Source organism: Dermacentor variabilis, chromosome 9, assembly GCF_050947875.1.
Source record: "Dermacentor variabilis isolate Ectoservices chromosome 9, ASM5094787v1, whole genome shotgun sequence".
NCBI classification, from domain to species: Eukaryota; Metazoa; Arthropoda; class Arachnida; order Ixodida; family Ixodidae; genus Dermacentor; species Dermacentor variabilis.
Genome location: NC_134576.1, coordinates 105,396,641 through 105,419,409, shown reverse-complemented (window position 1 = coordinate 105,419,409; position 22,769 = coordinate 105,396,641).

Below are 22,769 nucleotides of genomic sequence, written 5' to 3'. Positions count from 1 at the left end.
TGCACAAAACAATTTGTTGTCACCAGATTCACACGTGTATGATTCAGTTTGCCCTCTTTTCTATTGAATTCGCTCTCTCGCAATAGCAAAATTATGAAGGCGGAAGTACTTCTTAATTAGCCTGGGGGGCGTTGTGCATGTCTGCCGGTTATAGCAATTAATTGTGGCAGTTGAAGAAAGCAATCTAACAAAACAAATACTGCAGCTATTTCGATGACGCTATTCGTTTGCTGATAATGAATAGATTGTGTCAGAACTTATTGCCCCCAAAGGTGGCAAGTTATTGCCTGCCATAAGAGGTGTCTTCCATGAGCTGATATTAGCGCATCAACAAAAGCCAAACAGTTGAAAGCAGGAGGCTTCCATAAAAGCTTATCATTGACCATGTTCTGGTTATCAGCTCATCCATCGACATTATTTCCGTCAGCTCAAAAACAATATAACGCAAGAAATGCAAAAATTTGAAGGCTCTTTCTTGATTTGCGCTCTTTCGCTTATCCTAGTAATTGAACCAATAGAAGAAAATTACTTTTCAGATGGAACACACTTCATCGTTTCCAGGTTACTGAGTCATATTTGAGCTGACGACTGATACCTATGCGTCACAAACACGAACAATTTCGCGTTCACGTTGGCCATGCCAACACAGGGCGATAACAGGAGTTTGTATAAGAGTCCCTCTTTCTCGCGTCACTATCTGTGGGCGAACGCTCTTTCGCACCAAACTCACCCGAGCGCAGTGACGATCGGTCCGTAGCTTCGCCTCCCTAGTTGTTTCGGCTGTTACACTACCGATCTCTGAAGCCTAAACATGACGGAACAAGTGGAGAACTTTGAAGCCGCGGAAGATGACAGCCAAGTTGCGGAATGGAAGTGGCCTGCTCTTTTTGCCAAGACGGAGCCAGTCACCGCCGGACCGCACCGTTATGCCTCCCATCCGGGGGCATTCATCGCCTTGTTCGAACTGCTCGACGTGAAAGCCAAGCTTGAGTCACTCAGTGAGGACAATATCCAGGTGACGATAGACAGCGAAGCCGCTACCTTGGGTGGCTACACAGTCGAAATTCAGTGTAAACTGCAAAAGGACGACAGAGGGGCGATCAGCGCGTCCTTTATCCCATGTCTCCGCTCTGGGGAATGGGACAGCTATTTGGACTGGCCCTTTGCCAGGAAGCTCACGGTGATCGTCTCGCATACTGAAGGCCAAGCTAAAGACCTGAAGTTGCCGATATCAACAAGCGAAGAGAGCGAAATGGTCAAGAAACCGGCCCCGGGATGCTGCAACAAAGGATATCAGAGTCGGCCAGTGACCTGGGAGGAGATTGAAAGCAAGGGTTTCGTATTCAAGAATACGTTGTATGTGAACGTGGAACTCGAATAACAGCTGTAGCACTTGTTTGGTCATGCCTTGGTCATTCAATGGAATGTCGCGATTTTAATGGCTGATGCTACAGTCGTAGTCAGTAATTTCGACTTTACAGTCAGATAACCACCGACTTTGTTAAACGAGTGTGCTCAATTTACATCATTCGCTGTCTGTGATACCTATATGAAATTAGTGAAATCTGCAGATTGTTCCCAATAAATAAAATATATGCTTTTCTGATATGTTTGTTGCTGGTTTCACTTGGGGTTCCTCGTAGCCACGTATAATGCAGGTAAACAATTTAGGAGCATTCGACTACCTAAGATTTTGTGTTTCCTGACACACAGCAGCTAATCTACGACCCTTTCTGACACTGCAAATTCCCTCAAAGAGCGTTTTTTTGTGTGTGGAAGCAAGCTATTTTCTTGGGTTAGCTCTGAGTGAGGCCTTGGCGGGCGTGCCATGCGATATGTCATCAGGCGCGGTACATATAGCTATGAAATGACGCTTGTCTTGCTCGAGAAGCATCAAAATATTTAGCTATTTTTTGTCTGAGCGCTTACAGTAATTCTAGACTAAAGGATAGCTGCAATTCTTGACGAAGCTTCGGAAATAATACAGTGTAATTTTATAAGATTTTTTTAACAAAGAGATTTAGGCTAAAGAAAACACTGCCTAAATGTTACGCGAGGGCTTCAGTTTGCCTTTTAGAGTTTTCAACAATAGATCTGACAGAAAGCCTTGCCGAACGAGGATTAGAGTCTGGCGTCCTGCGAAAGGAGGAAGGTTACAACCGCGTTTAATGGCCACTTGACTCCCGCGAATTGTCCAGTACGGTGAGGCTTTGGGGTGCTCTTGCTTCTTCCTTTTATTTGCACCTTTTATAACTGCTACTACAACGCTTGCTGCTTAGGTCGCACTGTTTGATGCTATTGCGTAAACGTGTTGTCGGTCACGGGGTCGGTCACATAGAACGGCTTCGATGCCCAGAATCTTTACTGAACAGATAGCGCCGTCATTGGCGCTACAATCGGCACGGTGGCGGACCCGCCATCAAGGCCTGAGTGTTGTTGCTGTTGTAGCCTGTTACACGTGTGGCTCCAACCCACGATGTGGGATTTGCCAAGCCTGAGGGTATTGGGTTGGCCAGGCCTGAGTGGTAAACTCTCCCAGGGTTCGTCGTCGTCGTCTTCCGCAGCTTGTCCCTTTATATATATATATATATATATATATATATATATATATATATATATATATATATATATATATATATATATATAAACATCACCAGCAATGGCTCGAGTGCCATCGTCTTCCACAGCTGGCTCCGGTGCCGCTCATTATTCCTGCGTATAATTTCACTTTTCTTCTGTCCTTGTAATGGGGAGGCCGCGTTTACTGGGGTTTACAGCCATTGCTTAAGAGAGTATAGGATTGGATAGGATACACTTTATTGCTCTAACTTACAGAGTCATTCAGCGGTCAGACCGAGTGCTTCCATCTTCTTCTTGTCGATGGTGACTCCCGCCTTGCAGTGTTGGCGCCGAGCAATTCATTGTCTTACGTGACGGGCACATTTAGCACAGGTGATGCGCGAATGTGTGCGCATACCTGTATCGCCACGACGACCACAGATTACCACAATAAGTTTGTTCTTACTACATCTATTACTAGTACTACATCCGCTATAACTCTCCGTAAGACTAAGACGAAATCTACGGCAACACCACCATTTATTCTTTTTGCGATTCCCTCTAATCCGGAATGGGTGAAAAATAAGTGTTACTTTAACGCATTTTGTGGCGATATTGGGTATGCATATCTCAAATATGGTACTAGCTGTAGTAAGTCTGCTAATTCTGCTAATTTTTCATGAGGTCGCGGGATCGAATCATGGCCACGGCGGCCGCATTCCGACGGGGGCGAAATGCGAAAGCACCCGTGTACTTAGATTTAGGTGCACGTTAAACAACCCCAGGTGGTCCAAATTTCCGGAATCCCCCACTACGGAGTGCCTCATAATAATCAGTGGTTTTGGCTTGTAAAGTCCCATACTTTGATTATAAAGTATTCATTAGTAAGATAGAAGTGTAAATTTAAGCGGTAGATATTTACTATGTCCATATTCCAATTTCATATGTCCATATACCAGCGAGAATGTGACAGCAAACCGCTTTACACTTGTCCCACTGAAATTGCTTACGAATTACGTAATGGTTTCTCCGAAAAAATGCTGCACGTAAGTCGGCCGGCAAATATGCTACCGATAAGGAATAACAGTCATTAACACGCCTTTTCGCCAACAATAAAAGAATGCAATCGATATCATCAGCACATGTCGAAGTCAGTCTCGCGAGAAGTGAAAAAACCCGGTGCCGCATTAGAGCTTCATCCGGACACACAATCTACGGCAGCCTACACGGAATCCTTTACTTGTTTTGAGAGCTGAAGCAGCAGCGACTAGTCCTAGAAACATGACGCGGAGCCCCAGAGGTGTGATCAGCAGACGCCCTTTGACTTTCTCGGTGCAGAGGGCATAACAAACGGCACGCACGCGCAAGCAGACTAAATTGTGCCGGTGTTCCAGCGCCTGCCTTATACACATGTTGTGCCACCCAGAGCGTATCTGTCATCTATACCCTAATTCCTACATTGGAGCCAAAAAGAAAACTTCTTCTAGATTTCTTTCTTGCTTCCGTCTTGTTTTTTTCCGCAGCTACACCTTCGCTATCAAAAGTTCCTTCCGATACCCATTACGCCTCCTCCTGCCTATCATCATTCACAGCTGAAGCCAAGAAATGGAGAAATCTTCTGAGACGCAAAAATAAACACCTGCAGGAGTGCCTCTTCCAGCATACTCTAATGATGTCTTCGCCGGTTCGTCCTCAGGGAGATGTGGTGCTACACGGACGTTTAGTGGGATCCAGAGATTGCTTTGGGGTCGCCCAGTGCTTCGACGAGAAAAGTAATCGATCAGGCTTTACGGAAGCCTTCATGGTGGTTTAGTAAGTAAAAAATTTCTAGACACCTTTCACTTTCTCAAAACACTTTCTCCACACCGAAATTACTAATACAAAACACTAGAAAGCGTGAAAAGGGTGGCGCATAAGTTTTTCTCGGCATCCAGGAAGGGCTGTACGTGGTAGCGACTACAAATTTGTAGTGTATGGGAGTAGCATTATGAGTGTTCAGCAAACATAGTTCTAAGTTTACTCGTACATGACAGAAAAAAAAAAAAAGCTGATTCAAGCGTTCGAAAGCAACAGCTTCGCTGAAAGTTCGGATGCGAATCCGCAAGGTCGCCCGACTCTGCGGTGTTTTCTTTTTCTATTTGTTTTCTTTTTTATTTGTTTTGTATTTGTTTTAGCGCAAGGGCCTACCGCAGTTGCGAAATATTCGATGAGTTCTTGAACACAGTGTTGCCAACCTTTATTTCATTTGCTAAGGTATACTGGCAATCGTGCGGTCTTGTGTTTACTATTTCTCGTCTTTTGCCAAATCAGAGTCAACGTTGCTAAGTTATGAGCTCCCCTCGAGATATAGGTCACACCCGAATTTCGCGGTTGCCGTTTTCTTTTTGTTGTCTTTTTTTTTCTTTCGACAAATGACAGTGGCAAATTGTACACAGCACCCTTACTACAGTCAGTGTACCACTCGGCATAATTAATGGAGTAACTGCGGTAACCCATCCTAATATTGGCAATGTCGCAACATAACTTGCCCAACATTTGTTCCTACATAAAAAGAACATCTATGATTTAGCAACAAGCAATTGCTTTCATACGAGGCACATGGTCTGGATTTTGACAATGATAATGCGGTTGCGCTCAATGCAACAACGGCAAACGGGACTAGCTTGAATTTTTAATCTATATAAGAGCTAGCCAGTTACCCCTTATCGGTGCTTTTTATTTTTTTCTAAGTTCATTGGTTCCGTTGTTTCCAAGGAAGCAAAAATGTCGTCGATAGTCTAAGAGATCAAGGAAACGAAGAAAAGATTACCAGTACGCTGCAGCAAGCACCTTGCGCAATATTGTGTCTAATCTGCTTGTCATCCCACCTTGCAGTCTAAATGGAAATAAAGTTCTGGACTTTTACGTGCCAAAATCACTATTTCATATTGACGCACGCCGTAGGGGGGGGGGGGGACTCTCCTGAATAATTTTGACCACCTCGGGTTCTGTAACGTGCACCCAATGCATTGCACACGGGCGTTTCGACATTCCACTCCCATCGAAATGCGGCCGCCGTGGCCGGTTTTCTATCCTGCACCCTCGGGCTTAGTATCGCAACGCCATAGCCACTACGCAGTTTCAATGACCATTCTGAATACTTTGTCGTTTGCATCTGCAAAGTTTGGCGTCAGCTACACGGTAGTTTGCGTAGCATATATCAAGTTTACTGAAGCGTCCAGCAGATTGTCTTGCTAGGGATACCGTCCCTGCTGCAATTTGCTTTTGTCACGTGTGTTTTCAGTTATTTTTGTGTAATCTTTTGTGAAGCCACAGTAGTATCTTCCTTTCTATCTTCTTCCAATTTGTTCACCTTTGTTACAAGCAATTTCAATTATCGACGTGCGCCCAATGCCCCTAGTGGGTAAGTGCCATTTGTTAAAGAATCAATATATCAACAAAACAACAACATCAGCACGAACAACAAGAAGCACAGCAGCTGACTAAGCACCAGCTATGCCACCCATCAGGCCTGCGTTGGCTCGGGGTAAGTTCCCGTACAGAATACCTTCCTTGCTGTGCGTTTTACAGCAAAATGCCTGGGGGGCATAGCGCTTCACGCAGCTCGCAGTCTTCTTTGCATTGCATTTCGGTGGTCCCTGACCGGGCGTGTGCGGATGTCTTGTCCAGCCGCTTTGTGGTTGCTCGTCGTTGCGGGACGGTGTTGCGACGCGAAATTGCGCTTTCGTAGCTATGGAAATCGATTTCGAAGCGGTTTTTCTCTCGTGAATGCCAATCCTGAAAGACATCGAAAGGCACATCGAACGGACACGTTGGAATCTGTGTGGAGCGGAGCTTCGTTTTGTGATTGAGCTTAAGAGGAAGCTTTAGCTCGAGTGCTCCTATCTAAATACATGTAAAAGGAGAATTCGTTTTTCTCGGCAACCACTGCACCAAATTTGACGAGGTTTGTTGCACTTAAAAGAAAAACTTAAAATCTAGCGACTGTTGGTTTCGAATTTTCGAGTTAGGTCGTCAATCTGTTATTAAAAATTGGCGAAAATCAAAAATTTTCAAAAAAACGAAGCTATTAAGTTGAAGTTTACAACTCTGTAACTCAACCACTAAAGATTATAATACAATTCTGTGAATTGCATCTAAAAGTACATCCATAGCGGGCAAAATTGATATGTTACACATGAATATAAAAAATTTAATCATAGGGAAATACAACTTTTGTAAAACCCTTGTAACCAACGTAACAAATTCATGTAAGATGTAAAATGACATATTGAATTTGTCCGCTTTGAATGATCTAATGGATGCCGTTTACAGAACCGCGATATCAGTTCTTAATACCTAGCTATCAATTTTTAAACTTCGTGCTTCTATTCTTTTCAAACGGTCAAATATTTGAAAATCGTTTTAGGAAAATTCCAGCCCTAAATCGAAATTCCGCTTCCGAAAGTCACTAGAATTTAACTTTTTCTTTCAAATGCAACAAATTTCATCAAAATCGGTCCAGGGGTTATCTCATAAAAACGTTTTTGCGTTTTACACGTATTTGAATAGGCCGCGTCGGAGTTGGGCCCGAGCTAAAGCTTCCTCTTTAGTTTACCAATGTTCTCGCTAAAGTTGGTGCACGTGCTTGCGATACGAGTGCACGAGTGGTCGCTAATGCACGAGTTAAGCTTTCGTAGATTCTGACATGCGCTTTGGATCGACGTGATGTGTTGGCGCACAAGTATAGCCTTGCGTCTCGACGTGACCCAACCTTTACGGTAACTAGAGTGCGTTTCGGTACCGTGACACGCACCTGCTGCTGAACTTTCATTGACGATGCACGCGTGGGCGCAGCAGCTCTCGGCGATCACGCGACCTCCTGGGCCACGTCATCAGTGAGAACTGCTGGGCTTACGCGTTGAAGAGGCAAATACTTTAGTATATTTGAGTCTTCACTGTTTCATATTCTGTCTGTGCGACCGGCCGAGAATGGACGCATACCCAGTGGCGCATGTCATTGTACAAGTCGAAACAGCAAACAGGAGCACGTTGTATATATATATCGTGATCAGCCTGGTTACGCCCACTGCGGGGCAAAGGCCTCTCCTATACTTCTCCAACTGCCCCGGTCGTGTGCTAATTGTGGCCATATGTTGTCCCTGCAAGCTTCTTATCTCATCCGCCCACCTAACTTTCTGCCGCCCCCTGCTACGCTTCCCTTCCCTTGGAATCCAGTCTGGAACCCTTCATCACCATCGGTTATCTTCTCCCCCTCCCCATGTATACATATATATCTTTTTGTTCGTTATCATAGGGTTAGTTCTTCCTTTTTTTCGGAAGGAGGACCAGCGGCAGCCGCAGGCGGAGTACAAAGATTACGGGCTCCTGCAGTGAGAGGTAAGGCACCTTCACAGCCTCAAAATTTTTTTTCTACCTTAAGTGATTTGGAAACAGTTACATTTCCTTTAGATGTTATCAAGCATGTGAAGATCAGACCTAAAAGAAAGTCGCAGTTTCGCCCAAAAGGTGAAGCATTCATTGCAATAGTGAATTAGGAGATAGCTATACGAAGTAAGTATAGTAGTTTTATTGCCCGTGTAAACTTGTAGATATTCGCTTACTAACTAAATTAACGAGCGCGGTGTCCCGCGCACACAGGTAAACATGAACACATCTCGATCCATGACCGCGGAAACTCACTGTCGAGACACTGGAATGAGGGATTGTGGCAGCAGCAGCGAGCGAATTGACCGTCGTGCTTCTTTCGCTTCAACGTGAACGAAACGTCGAACGCACAGCGCACACGAAGCTACCGGCACTACGCCCACTCTGGAAGCATCGCAGATTGCTTTGAAGACGTGGCCCGCGCATGCGCGCACTTTGGCCGCGGCGCAAATCGCTTTCTAAATACGGCGCCCACACGGCTGCGTCGTAAGCAGCATCAAACTTGTTAGTTGCGGATATAATATTTGTTTAGTGGGCAAAACCAATAATGCTAAAATTTAAATTTTACTTGCGCAGTGTTGAGTGTGATATGCACCAGGGGCCGTATTTCAAGGAATATTTACATGCATGCTTTTGCAAAATCCTTCCGGCCCTGTAGCTTTTGTATTTGGCTTGCGTTTAGGCAACAGCGTGGGATACCAGCAACCTTTACGGGACTCCCTCGTGAGCGGGGGCTGACCACTTCGTTGACGCAGCGCAGCAAACCAGCGTCCGCAGAATCTGCGCTTCTGCGGACTTATTGAGAGGCGATGTGTCCCTGTCTCCTGAATGTAGTACGCCAATGGCACAACGCTGTTAGTCTTCAGAGATGTCGGGAACATGATGTACAATAAGCGAAATCACCGATATAAAAAAAAGCGCGCTGGCGCCAACTTTCATCAATGTAATTTGTGGCGAACATTCGAAACACCGAAAAGATCAGAATATCTATGAAGCCGCCGGCTCATTTGTAAAACAAATTAAAAAGTAGCTAATTATTGCAAGTTTATAGCTTTTTAAAGCAGAATTGCGTCGAATCGGCATAAATGTCTGGTGGAAGGCAATTTGACGCCACTTTTGAAGCACTTTTATTGCGCTTTCTGGCATGCCATTTGGAGGACTTATTTGATATGAAATAAAGTACTTTTAGTACCAAATTAAAAGAACGCTTTTCTGAAATATATGACCTCTCCGCCCGTCACTCCTCCCTCCCAATATTTTGACACAGCATAGAGGGATGCGATCGCTACCAGTAGTAACACAGAAAAAATACAAGCAGGAAGGACTGGAACAACATGAAATCTACGAATGAAGTGTCAGGGTATGTAAGTTCACAGTATATACGTTCATTGCGCTAGCATCACCGGCCGGCTGTCTGTAACTCTTGCCTTTATATGAAACTTCAGCTAGCGCTTGTCCTACCTGACTTTTTCGTATTGCGCTATGTTCGCGCTGTCCGTAGTGGGCGTTCATGAACTGGTCTAGTTATCTAGATTAAATTATGTGAACACTGAACTAATGAAATTAACAGTACCTCTGCATTCGGTTGAGTTCCTGAACTTCGCAACAACCATAAATGCGAGTTAGTGGATGTGGCCATGACGGCAGGATGCACGAAAATGCTGAACTGACGATCATTCCAATTTCTCCGAAGCAATAATTGTATGGGCACATAGTTTGTTTTGCTCGCTTTCTATTGCAGCATTTCCAATCCGACTTGTCGCACATAAAAAGAAGGTAGCCTCTACTGATTGCGAGGAAAGAATTCTTAATATATCCGTCAATATTTTGCAACATTTTTTAAAATGACTAAGCTTGGAAGAATAGAAGCTACAGATATGCAACGCTGAATCTGATCACTAAAAAGGAATATCGCAAGTCTGTAACTTCTCTTATTGAGACATCTGAAGTTCAAGAAATGTCATGTACACCTCTCAGAAATGTACCACTAGTTTTGGAGTAACGCTTTTCCAGAATTCTCGTAAACATGGTCACAGTTCCATGTCAGCTGTAAACTTATGCATCAATTTTCTGTGCTTTTGACACTCTGCAAGCTGCAGTATACAGAAGCGCGATGTTTGTTCTTCGTGCAGTTTTTTTTTTATTTTGTAGACAGCGCTTGGTGTTTCAATGCTTTTAAGCTTACTTATTTAAAAAGAAAACATGGAAAAACTCTCAGGCACTTAATAAAAATTTTGCCAACATTAGGTGACATTCAACTTTCTCTCCTAAATGCAATAAATGTAATTCAAATAGACTAGGCGGCCGTATAATGTGAGGATATCTATATTTCATAGACATTTCAATAGAGAACTCAGAGATGGGCCCGAACTAAAACTGCCTCTCAGATACAGAAAGAGCACAGCATGCGTTAATGGCGAGACCCCTTGGCCGTATTTTATGTGGGATGAAAATGATAATATTTCGAACACACTCCCAAGCCGTGAGGGGCAATTTAGCGATATCTTAGCTATAGATGTACATAATGAGAGCATCTTGCTAGTAATTTGATAACTGCCTGAAATGATTGCAGAAGCCTTCGCCGCTGTCCTCTCAAAACACGAGAGCTTTAGCTTGTCATCAGACGTATTCGTATTTGCGAAGTACCGGGTCACGTGGGAGGTGTGTGGCAGGATGGATGGATGGGTGAATGTTATGAGCATCCCCTTTGGAACGGGGCGGTGGGTTGCGCCACCGAGCTCTTCCTATTTTACTGCTTAATGTCCTACCAAGGTTAAAAAGAAAAAAAATGAAAAAAAAATGCTAAGAGCTTGAACAACCAATTTTTCTGACCCCCTAGCGCGAAATTTGCTTTTGTACGACTCCGTTTTTTGTCGTGTCCCTACTTTTCTTTCACCTGTCTTCCAATCGCCTCTTACTAATCTCTATTGCCGTCAACCTCATGCGGCACCAACAAAGATTGCAGCGACATCTGGTGACGCAGAGTCTAACCGGAAAGCGCGCAATGTTGATACTGCAGTAACCTGCATAATCCACTTGCCTGCTTATGTAAAGCATTAGTAGCAACATAATCGTTAAGGCGCAGTAGTTTGATGCTTTTTCTTCGAAGGTCGCATTGACGTTGCACAAAAATCTTTCGGACATATTATAGTTGTACAAATCGTCACAAGATGTCGGTACCAGCTATGCCTGAAAACTAAACTTCTAGTACGAGCTGCGTTGCCACCGCGCCGACAAATCACACTCTTCACAGTGGAGAGATGACAAGAAGTGCAACACTCCCTCCAATGTTAATTGACCGTCTGCATGCGCTGGTGAACCCGAAGCCCCGTTGCAGAAGCCGGAAGTTCCGAGGCAACCCATTGTGTGCGCACCCGGCCTTGAGTACCTGGCCCTCATCGATCAAATTATAATACAGCAGCAAGTGGAGCTCCTCGAAGGTGAGGACGCACGACACGCCGACGAGCAGCAGCCATTAGATCCATTCTTTCCCACTATACGGGGAGCGTGCACGATAAAACGGAAGTGACGTATGCAGTCAGCGAAAAGTCAAGAGTGCCGCAGGGGGTGCTCACTTCCTCCCTGCCTTCCCCTTCTCCCAGCCCACTCAATAGAAAAGTGTGATGCACCGGCCGTGCGCCGCTGCGCATTCCGAGAAATCGTTCCTTTGCAAGTGCCAGCGGGCCGAAGTGGAATAGCTGAAACTGTTCAGCAAAAATGAGCAATCGTGGTAACGCATGCTCCATCCGCACGCGCCTGCAGCGAAAATTTCTAAGTGTGCGAACGACGACTGCCCGCGTACTGCACGGACGGATCGTTGGAAATACGCCCCGGTAGAAATATTTCTTGTAGTGGAAAGACGGAGCGCATATATACGGCCGGCAATAAACCAATTTCACGACTGGCAGCTTACCGCTAGCCTTGAAAAAAAAAAGCGTCCTTTCATTGCATTTTGACGGTACTAACTTATGTAGCGTAAACTTGGAGAAAAACGAAGAAGCTTGACAAGAAGTTAAGGCACCGCTCCACGGGCAATGGAACTAAATATGAACGGGTTACCTTGAGAGTCGTGCAGCAAAATAGCAATCTGGATTAGAGAGCGAAAGGGGGTAGGGACTGTACCCTATAGCTGAGATTGAGAGGAAGAAATCGATAGACGCTGTCTTTGTATAGCTTAAGGCAGTTGACCACTGGTCTATTGCAGTTACAGAATGAGCGTAAAAAGCGGGAAGCACAGCCGAGGGCGGCAGAGAACAAAGTGATTTGGGGAAATTACTACATTCGTGGGCATAACTTGGAATCAGTTGGCGCAAACAGGCGCCATTGGAGATCGCTGAGAAATTCGTCCTGCAGTCGACGTAAAATAGGCTAGCGATGAGAAGGATCTCATTCGCCTTGAACACACTGTACATATCTCCTCGCTAACAACCCCGTCTACCCGCCTTTGTGTGAGGAGGGGCTCCACTGTCGAGACGTACCAAGAAACGATAAAGGAACCGATTGACCCTTTGATTGGCCTATCAATCACAGGTGACGCAATCAATTGCCCCCTTAAAGGGTGAGGAAACATCGGAGCAAACCGAAGGCGCGGACAAGGCTATATATATAAAGGGAAAACGAGACCTCCACGCAATCCTAGCCATTGCTACGAAGGAAACCCAAACAGGTTCCACGATTCGGTTGGTGTCTCATTTTCCCATTATTAATTACTTCACTCCACTTGGCGGCTTTCCGCTGAACTATTACGTCAAACGCTATATATACTTAAAAGAAGGGACTACAGTTGTATTCATTCACTTACTCATGTGTAGGTGTTTCAGTCTAAATAACGCTCGCCGCGGTGTTCTTGACATGTCATTAATTATATTATTTCATCTTAACCCAACTAACCGCTAGAAGACCCAATATCTCTGACACATTTTCGAGGCACTGGGCTCGGTCACTCCAAGCGTACACAACGAACCCCACCTAGATAGCACAAGGCGTGTTCACTGCGATCCATGACCTCCATGCTCCTGGCTCGAAATTTCCATTGCCAAGGCTGGCTTGAAGAAAGCTGTGACGTTAAAATCACCGCGGCTTACTTGGGAGCATAGCCATTAGATTCTATGGCGATCGGGCCAGCAGTATGACGTCATGGATGGAAGTGAACAGGCCTTATGCTATCTAGGTGGTCTTTACACGACGATACGCACTATCCAACAAATCTGGGGGTTGTAATCACGCAGCAAGTTTCCAAAGAAGGCAGTAGTTATACATCTACGCGAGAAGAATAAGCGAGCGCACTACAGAAGTCCTCGGAGTACGGAATTTATGAAAACGTTTAATCCCTTCACTGATTTGCCACTGAGCCTGGAAGCATAGTGAACACTATGCAAAATGCGAAAACACCCGTGTAGTTGAATTTGGGTACATGCTAAAGAACCCCCGGTGGTACAAATTACTCCGTAGTCCCCCACTTCGGCGTGCCTCATGATCAAATCGCGAGTTTGGCTCGTAAAACCGCATTATTGAACTTTTTTAAAGGTAAACACTGCGGGCTGTCCAACTGTCTTTGATGTCGCTTCCCATGGACACATAGCACCAGGTGCAGCGTCACATAAAAAAAAAATAAACGAAGACGACCGCAAATCCAGTTAAATTATTTAGTTCGATCCTTTTCGTAACAGATAGCGGAGAAGCAGAAAGAAAGCTGCTCCGGTGAACTAACGAACCCACAGCTGCACTTTTTTGTTCAACTGCAAGAATAGTGGGTGCACATAAGACAGTTTTTATAAAAAAAACTCGCCTAAGAGAAAAAAAAAGAACCTGTAATAGAATAAACGGGAAATAGTGTAGACACACACAAATGCCGCAACGAGCATAATAATGACGCCGAACGTATAATGAACATGTATTCAGGTCTTGCACTATAGGTAATCTTACAATGCTATACGGTACAATATAATTGTTACTTCCACGCCTATATCAAGTGGCTCTTGAAAATTTCGCCGCCTATACTGGTAAGCAGGTCAAAGCGCCCCATTTGGCACACATTTAGAAGCAATGAAACCGTGTGCCATAAACGTTACTTGCTTCTCTTTAAACGAGGGGTGGGCACTTTCTGTCTATATGAATGCTAAAATTCGTCGGAGAAAGAAAAGCTAGATTCGACAGAAATAATCTTTTGAATAAATCACTTGTTTACTCATGTTATCTTTATGTTGCCTCGCAGCTTTCACTGGCATCGAAACTTGCAATTCCTACGAAGCCAAGAACTCGATGGGCCAGTTTATATACCACATCGCTGAAAGTAAGTGGACGAGTGTGGGGACGTTTTCGATGACGAGGCCGCCTTATCAACGTGGCCCGAATCGTCGTTGCTGGCAGAAAGAATATCGATGGCCCCATTCCGTTAGTGGAACGCAGTGATTTCTGTATTTCAAGTGTCAAACGTACCGAACCCACTTTGACGCATTTTTGGTTCGGGCGTTGCTCGGCGTCAGGGTGCCAGCGTTTCACACCGCTTACAACATAGCATTTAATGGTACAGCCACAAGTTCTTAGCATGAGGGCGGTGACCTGCCGCGGTAGCTTAGTGGTTATGGTGTTGCGCTGCTGGACTCGGGGTGGAAGGGTTCGGTCCCGGCCGCGGCAGCCGCATTTCGGTGTGGGCGAAATGCAAAGGCGTTCGGGTATATAGTTAATTTCTGTACACGTGGAAGAAACCGAAGGGGTCAAAATTAGCCTGGCGAGCTCCCAAACGGCGCGCCTCACAATGTAAGCGCTGTTCTGGCACGAAAACTATACCGTAATTTCAATTTTAGCGCGAGAAATGTGCCCTGATCCTACAATACGTTGTACCTTATAGGGCGAGAGAGTAATGAATGGACAGAAAACACTTTCCGGCGCTGAAAAAAAGGAGAAACGTGGATTAGTTTGAAAATAAAATTGATTGATTGATTGATTGATTGATTGATTGATTGATTGATTGATTGATCGATCGATCGATCGATCGAAACAGCAAAGGTAATAATCAGCTGAAAAGTATCCCATGGGTTGCGTTCCGGACCTTGTCGCATTCGTTGTATTTTTCTGCGCTAAATAAATACAGATTTATTTGTTATTCATACGAAACGCATTTATGCCTTGGTCTTAACAGGGTGTGAATTTGAGTATGTTGGTAATTTTTAATAAACTTGCAAAATCGTGCTGCGGACAGGACACGAGGAAACAAAGCAGCGCAAGTGCTTGTTGTATAATTGGCGATTGTCATGTCCTGTCCATAGCACGATTTATAAAATTTAATATTTACAGCGTCGCCACCACGATGTGTAAAACGGGCGTGCCGGACATCCGCATTGTACGGAGGAAAAATATTCAACATCAAGTTCAAGTTCTTTGAAGTTCATATCGGCGTATCCGCTTCGGCGCGAAAGATAGTGGAGATAGAAAGTTCGAGCTCTATTTCCCGATAAACTCCGCTTATCCTAGCTCCACACCCACCAAACGCTCATAGACTTATCGCCTCCACAGAAGCAAAAGCATGCGGTGATTTATTGTTTGTCATCGCTGTTATGTGTAGTAAATGTGAACATTGGGAGGTGCTATAGGAAGTTCTGAAGATGTATTACGATTTGCGAAACACCAGAGGCGCAGGCGGCAAATGATGATGATTATGTTTATTGGCATCTCCTTTGTAACAGGGCGAAGACAAATGGTTACCTAGCCCGCTTGATTTAATCAGGTTTTGATACATTTATCACCATCTACCCTTCTGCCTATCTGATCTCGATCTTTAACTTTTGTATTTAAAACCCCTATACTCACCCTATACATCAGATGCATCAGAAACCCCTATACATGAGATGCAACGGTGTTCAGGCTAGAGATACTTTTTGCTGGGACTGCGTTCACGCTTAGAAATAGTTCGATGTCTTTTGACCGCTTATTCTGAAAATGTTCTTTATGTAAGGTCAGTTGTGAATTAAAATAAGAATTTACTTTTAGATGTAGACAAACTATGCGCTTATTTGGCTGCTAACACGTTGTTTTACATCAAGTTCTTTTCGTTGTTTTTTATGTGCATCCCTTCGCGGCAACCTCACGTGCATGCTCGTGCGAGCTAACGCCGCGGGCGCCCAGCGAAGCATAGACGGAACGCGCGGAGCGATAAAATTTGGAGACCGTACTACTTGCGTAGCTTGCACAGTGTTGCACCTGATGTATGAAATGGAGTACAGCTATCACTACATTTTACCATTCCCCGCAGGGGCGTCTGCGTCAGCAGGCGTTTGGTGTGTTGCGACACCACGGACCCGAGCACACGAGGGTTGGACCCTCCCGCGTGTAGCCGTGCGCGGCTTAGCCGTGTCTGGGGAAAAGGGGATCCTGGGGGTTGAGCCGAAGCTGGGTGTTTGGACCTTTAAGGCCCCCCGGCGGAGGCAACACACCTCTTCGGCCTCGGCTTCACATAGACGGCACCCCCGGACTGACCCACCGGGGGAAACCGGCAGTCGCCTTTTCCTGTCCTCCTCTCCAATCTTCGTCTTTCTCTCTCGCCTTTTTCATCTTTCCTGTCTTCTTATCACTTCTCCTCACTTCCTAGTTTCTCGGCGGCAAGGGTTAACCTTGTGTAGCTAGCCAGCCTTGGTTATGCTGTATTTGGTTATAGCAGCGATGTACGGCTGGCGTTGGCAGGGTTTCTATAGCAAGAGCTCCTGTCACGTCCCCCTGTTGGGCTCCATGGTGGGCGGTCGGCATCGCGGCCGAAAACCCAACTGTACTTATGGAAAACGCTTTTCCTAAACTGCCTGATCGCCCTCAGAAACGAGGGCGCACCGAAGAAGTCTTTCAGTTTTTCGGACGCCAAGTCCACAATTTTCCTCGTTTTCATGTAATCCATGCAGAAAAACCAGCTAAACAAGTACGAACAATCTCCCCATTTCTAGTATCTAAGTCCCTTACCGAAGTTTTTGGCCCAGGATATAAGGTGTCGAGGATGGCTAGCGGTGACCTCCTCCTGGAGCTCCGCGACCAGAAGCAATTTGAGAAGCTGCCACAGCTAGTATCATTTGGGGAGACCCAAGTAGTAGTAACCCCGCACCGCACGATGAATACCACCCGCGGCGTTGTCTCGGATGATGATTTGCTGGAGCTCACTGAGGCTGAACTCTTGGAGGGCTTCAGCGAACAAAATGTCATAAATGTCAAAAGAATCAAGATAAGGCGCGAGGGTAAAGAAATTGCGACCAAGCACCTAATCCTCACCTTCAATTGAAGTGTCCTGCCCGAATCAATCGAGGCCGGGTACATCAAGCTCCGTGTAAGACCGTATGTGCCAAATCCCTTGAGATGTTTCAAATGCCAACGTTTTGGCCACAGCTCGCAGAGCTGCCGAGGCCGCCAAACATGTGCGAAATGCAGCGCGCACGAACACTCCTCTGAAGCTTGTGAGAATGCTTTCCACTGTGTAAATTGTGATGGCGAGCATGCCGCATACTCGCGGTCATGCCCGTCTTGGAAGAAAGAAAAAGAAATAGTAACAATCAAAGTAAAAGAAAACATATCATTCAAAGAGGCACGCAGGCGGGTTGCATACCTTCCTAAGGCCAGCTTTGCCGAAGTGGCGCGTCAGGGGGCAGCGTCACAACGGCCTCCGGCGGCTGTCCGACCCACAAGCCGTGAGTCGGCAGTTACGCCATCTGCCCCCATGGTGGTCGCAGCTAGCGCTGCCCCACCACCCGAGCAGAAGGGACCATCAACCCCGAAGGTGGGCGCAGCCGAGGCTGCCCCAACCTCCCCGGCCTCTTCCAGCGCTAGCAACAGCCGGCGCAGCCAAATCCCTCAGGGAGCCCCATCGACCTCCGGGCTGGTGGGCACAGGGGTCTTGCCCCCCAAGGCGGGACCTTCCCTGGTAACTTCTCGCTCACAAGAGCACGTGTCCGGCGCCTCACAAGAGGCAATGGACACTACACCTATCCCCACGGCGCGCCATGCGCCTAAGGAGCGGCGAGGCTCCCTCGAACGCTCCAGAAAGGGCAGAACTCCCGTTACAGGGCCTCGAAAGAGCCCTGTAACCTAAAGCATCACCTCCATTTCCATACACACAGCACATATTTACTTTCAATATGGATACACAAATTATTCAATGGAACGTCAGAGGTCTGCTTAGGAACCTTGATGACGTGCAAGAGCTCATTCAAAAACACAATCCAAAAGTGCTGTGTCTACAGGAAACACACTTAAAACCAAAACACACAAATTTTCTTCGACAGCACATAACTTTCCGCAAAGATCGCGATGATGCTATGGCATCATCTGGCGGTGTTGCCATTGTAATTCAAAAAAGCATAGCGTGTCAATGTTTACGGCTACGAACGGCCCTCGAAGCAGTAGCGGTTCGAGTTGTCCTACTGAACAAACTCATCACTATTTCTTCGATTTACGTACCCCCGCATTACCAACTAAACAAACATGAATTTCAGTCCTTGATAGATCAATTGCCAGAACCTTATCTTGTTCTTGGCGATTTCAATGCACACAGCAGCTTGTGGGGAGACTCTCGTATTGATGCGCGAGGTCGTCTCGTTGAGCAGTTCCTTTTTTCTTCTGGAGCGTGCCTTCTCAATAAGAAAGAACCCACATATTACTCTCTTGCAAACAGAACCTTTTCGTCAATAGATCTTAGTATAGTCTCCGCGTCTATACTGCCCGAACTCGAATGGGAAGTTACGAGCAATCCTTACGGGAGCGATCACTTCCCCGTACTGCTAAGAACATCCAAAGAAAATGAATTTCCTCCACAAGCTCCTAGGTGGAAGATACATACAGCTGAATGGGAGAAATTTCGAACTCTTACTAACATCTCGCTGGCTGATATGTCTTCTTTAGAAATCGATGCAGCTGTGGCGTACTTTACAGCCTTCATCATAGATGCCGCAACTAAATGTATATCACAAGTAAATGGATTGGCAGGCAAACGGCGTGTCCCCTGGTGGAACGACGATTGTAGGATCGCTCGTAAGAAACAAAATAAAGCGTGGGGGTTGCTACGCGCCTCCCCCACTGCGGAGAATCTTATCAATTTTAAAAAAGCAAAATCTCAAGGCAGGCGAACCCGCCGACAGGCCAGAAGAGAGAGCTGGCAGAACTTTTTAACAGGTATCAACTCGTATACAGATGAGGCCAAGGTCTGGAACAGGGTTAGTAGAATAAGAGGGCGACAAACATACTCCCTCCCTTTAGTAAACACACAAGGCGAAACCCTGCAAGACCAGGCAGATTCACTCGGGGAGCACTTTGAGCGTGTGTCAAGCTCAATCAATTATTCCCAGTCCTTTCTTAAACATAAAGAAATAATAGAACGTAAGCCAATCATACGAAAATCCAGGCAGAATGAACCGTATAACCGGCCTTTCGGTATTGCCGAGTTGAGAGCTGCCTTGAACATATGTAAAAGCACTGCACCGGGACCAGACAGAGTCATGTATGACATGATCAGACACCTACATACTGACGCACAAGTTACACTTCTTACACTATACAATACTATTTGGGCTTCGGGATACCTCCCATCCACATGGAAAGAAGCGATTGTGGTTCCTGTCCTAAAGCAGGGAAAAGACCCTTCCTTGGCGGCTAGTTACCGTCCGATAGCTCTAACTAATTGTCTGTGTAAGCTTTTTGAAAAAATGATAAATCGCAGACTTATACATTTCCTTGAGCTCAACAATATACTCGATCCTTATCAGTGTGGATTCCGAGAAGGGCGGTCCACAACCGATCACCTTGTGCGCATGGAAGGAAATATCCGCGATGCCTTTATACATAAACAGTTTTTTCTATCGATATTCCTCGATATGGAGAAGGCATATGACACGGCATGGCGTTACGGGATCTTGCGAGACCTGTCGGAAATTGGCATCCGTGGAAATATGCTGAACACAATTGAAAGCTATTTGTCAAATCGTACCTTCCGAGTAAAAGTCGGCAATGAACTCTCACGTCCCTTTACGCAGGAAACTGGTGTACCCCAGGGAGGCGTGCTCAGCTGCACTCTCTTTATCGTCAAGATGAACACGCTACGTGCTTCACTACCACCTGCCATTTTTTATTCCGTATACGTAGATGATATACAAATAGGCTTCAAATCCTGCAACCTCACAGTATGCGAAAGACAGGTACAGCAGGGCTTGAACAAGGTTTCCAAGTGGGCAGACGAAAACGGATTTAAGGTCAACCCCCACAAAAGTTCTTGTGTTCTCTTCACAAGAAAGAGAGGCCTGGTCCCAGATCCTTGTGTAGAACTGGGCGGACACAAAATTCCTGTCAGCAAAGAACACAAATTCCTTGGTGTTATTCTTGACTCTAGGCTCACATTCATTCCTCACATAAAACATCTTAAAGAAAAATGTCTAAAAACAATGAACCTACTTAAAATCCTATCCCACACAACATGGGGTAGCGACAGGAAGTGCCTGTTAAATCTTTACAGGAGCCTAGTTCGGTCGCGAATAGACTATGGAGCCGCAGTATATCACTCTGCCGCACCGAGCGCACTTAAGATGTTAGACCCCGTTCACCATCTGGGAATCCGTCTGGCCACTGGCGCATTTAGAACAAGCCCTGTTGAAAGTTTGTATGTTGAGTCCGATGAGTGGTCACTCCATTTTCGGAGAACTTACATCAGCTTCAACTATTTTCTCAAAGTGCGCTCTAATAAGGAACATCCGTGTTTCACAACCGTTAACGACTTGACATGTGAAACACTTTTTCATAACAGACCCTCTGTGAGACTTCCTTTCTCACTGCGTGTAAGAGAACTTAGCACGGAAATGGATGTCCCAGTTCTCGACCAACGCCTAATGCCTCCAGCTAAGATAGTACCACCCTGGGAGTGGCAGCTGATAGAGTGTGACACATCCTTTGTACAGGTCACTAAACATGCGTCAGAGACACATATCAAAATGCACTTCTTGGAGCTCCAGTACAAGTACTCGTGCACAGAGTTTTATACAGACGCTTCTAAGTCGCATGCCGGGGTGTCCTGCGCAGCCATTGGGCCATCCTTCTCGGAATCCGGTGTACTGCACCCTGAAACAAGCATATTTACGGCTGAGGCCCATGCACTATTGTCGGCTGTGAAACATATCAGAAAATCAAATATTCAAAAAACAATTTTATTTACAGACTCCTTAAGCGTCGTAAAAGCCTTGAAGTCACACTGTAAACACAGAAACCCCGTAATTACTGAGCTCTATTCCGTCCTCTGTATAGCGTATATGTCTAACCAGCATGTCATTATATGCTGGGTGCCTGGACATAGGGGCATCGAGGGTAACGTTCTAGCAGACCAGATGGCCACATCAATTTCATTGCATACAGTCAGTCCTACTGCTTCGGTCCTTGTCACGGATCTGAAGCCTTTTTTAAGAAGGAAACTGCGAAACCACTGGCAACGTAAATGGGACGCAGAAGTAAATAACAAACTGCACGTGATAAAGCCACAGTTAGGTTCTTGGCCCTCCGTAACAAAATCACGGCGAACAGATGTCCTATTCTGTCGCCTCAGAATAGGACACACATTTGGCACACACAACTTCTTACTCACTGAAAATGATCCTCCAACCTGTGGTAGATGCGGGGAGAGGCTGACCGTCCTCCACGTCCTCCTGGAGTGTCGGGCAGCCGAATCTGAAAGAAGGAAACATTTTTCCCTAGCATACCGGCAGCACATCCCCCTACATCCCGTAATGCTACTCGGCCCAGAACCTTTATTTGACACCAACACAGTACTAAATTTCCTGAAAGATGTCGTCCTACATGTTTTTAGCCCCACATGTTCGTAGCGGGTCCTCTCTTCAGAGGATGCCGCTGCGATATCTCTTAAGTATAGCACATGCCTCTAGGCCCTTGTCTTTCAAGGGCTCTGGCGAGGCAGCAGTGCTCCAAGTAATTTTAACATCCTACATATTTTTGATTCTGCATCATTCTTCTACGATGGATTTTAATGTTCTTAGTAATCGTCATTAGTCATCGCCATAATTTTATAGCACGTAGATTTTACGCACTTTAAAGCGACAATTTTTAGGCCACTTTACAGCCAAGTCACATCTCCATAATACATCGATAACACTACCATTTGTCATGGCGCTCTTTGGCCAAACCTGGCCCTTGCGCCATTAAACACTACATATCATCATCATCACATTTTACCATTAACTACTCTTGCAATGGACTCCAGTTCTACCAATCTCTTCCCTGCGTTTTCCACTGATACTCTAATCATGTCTTACTTAGCTCGACTGTTGACCGATTAATACCCGCCGTGGTTGCTCAGTGGCTATGGTGTTAGGCTGCTGAGCACGAGGTCGCGGGATCGAATCCCGGCCACGGCGGCCGCATTTCGATGGGGGCGAAATGCGAAAACACCCGTGTACTTAGATTTAGGTGCACGTTAAAGAACCCCAGGTGGTCAAAATTTCCGGAGTCCCCCACTACGGCGTGCCTCATAATCAGAAAGTGGTTTTGGCACGTAAAACCCCATATATTATTTATTGACCGATTAAGGCTTCCTTCTTCTTCGAATCCCAACGCTTCGGGAAGGTGGGCACCCCCGATGAGTCTTGCTGGACGGACATCTTCCAGCATCAACGCTGGTAGTGACACGCTGTGACGCGTTGTCGAACCACATGTTAGAGATAATGTTGCATTGCATGTTTGTAACACTGCTCGCTGACGATTATGCTATTGCCGACGCATTACACCACCGACAGCTTAGCCTACAGTTGGTCCTTGAAATT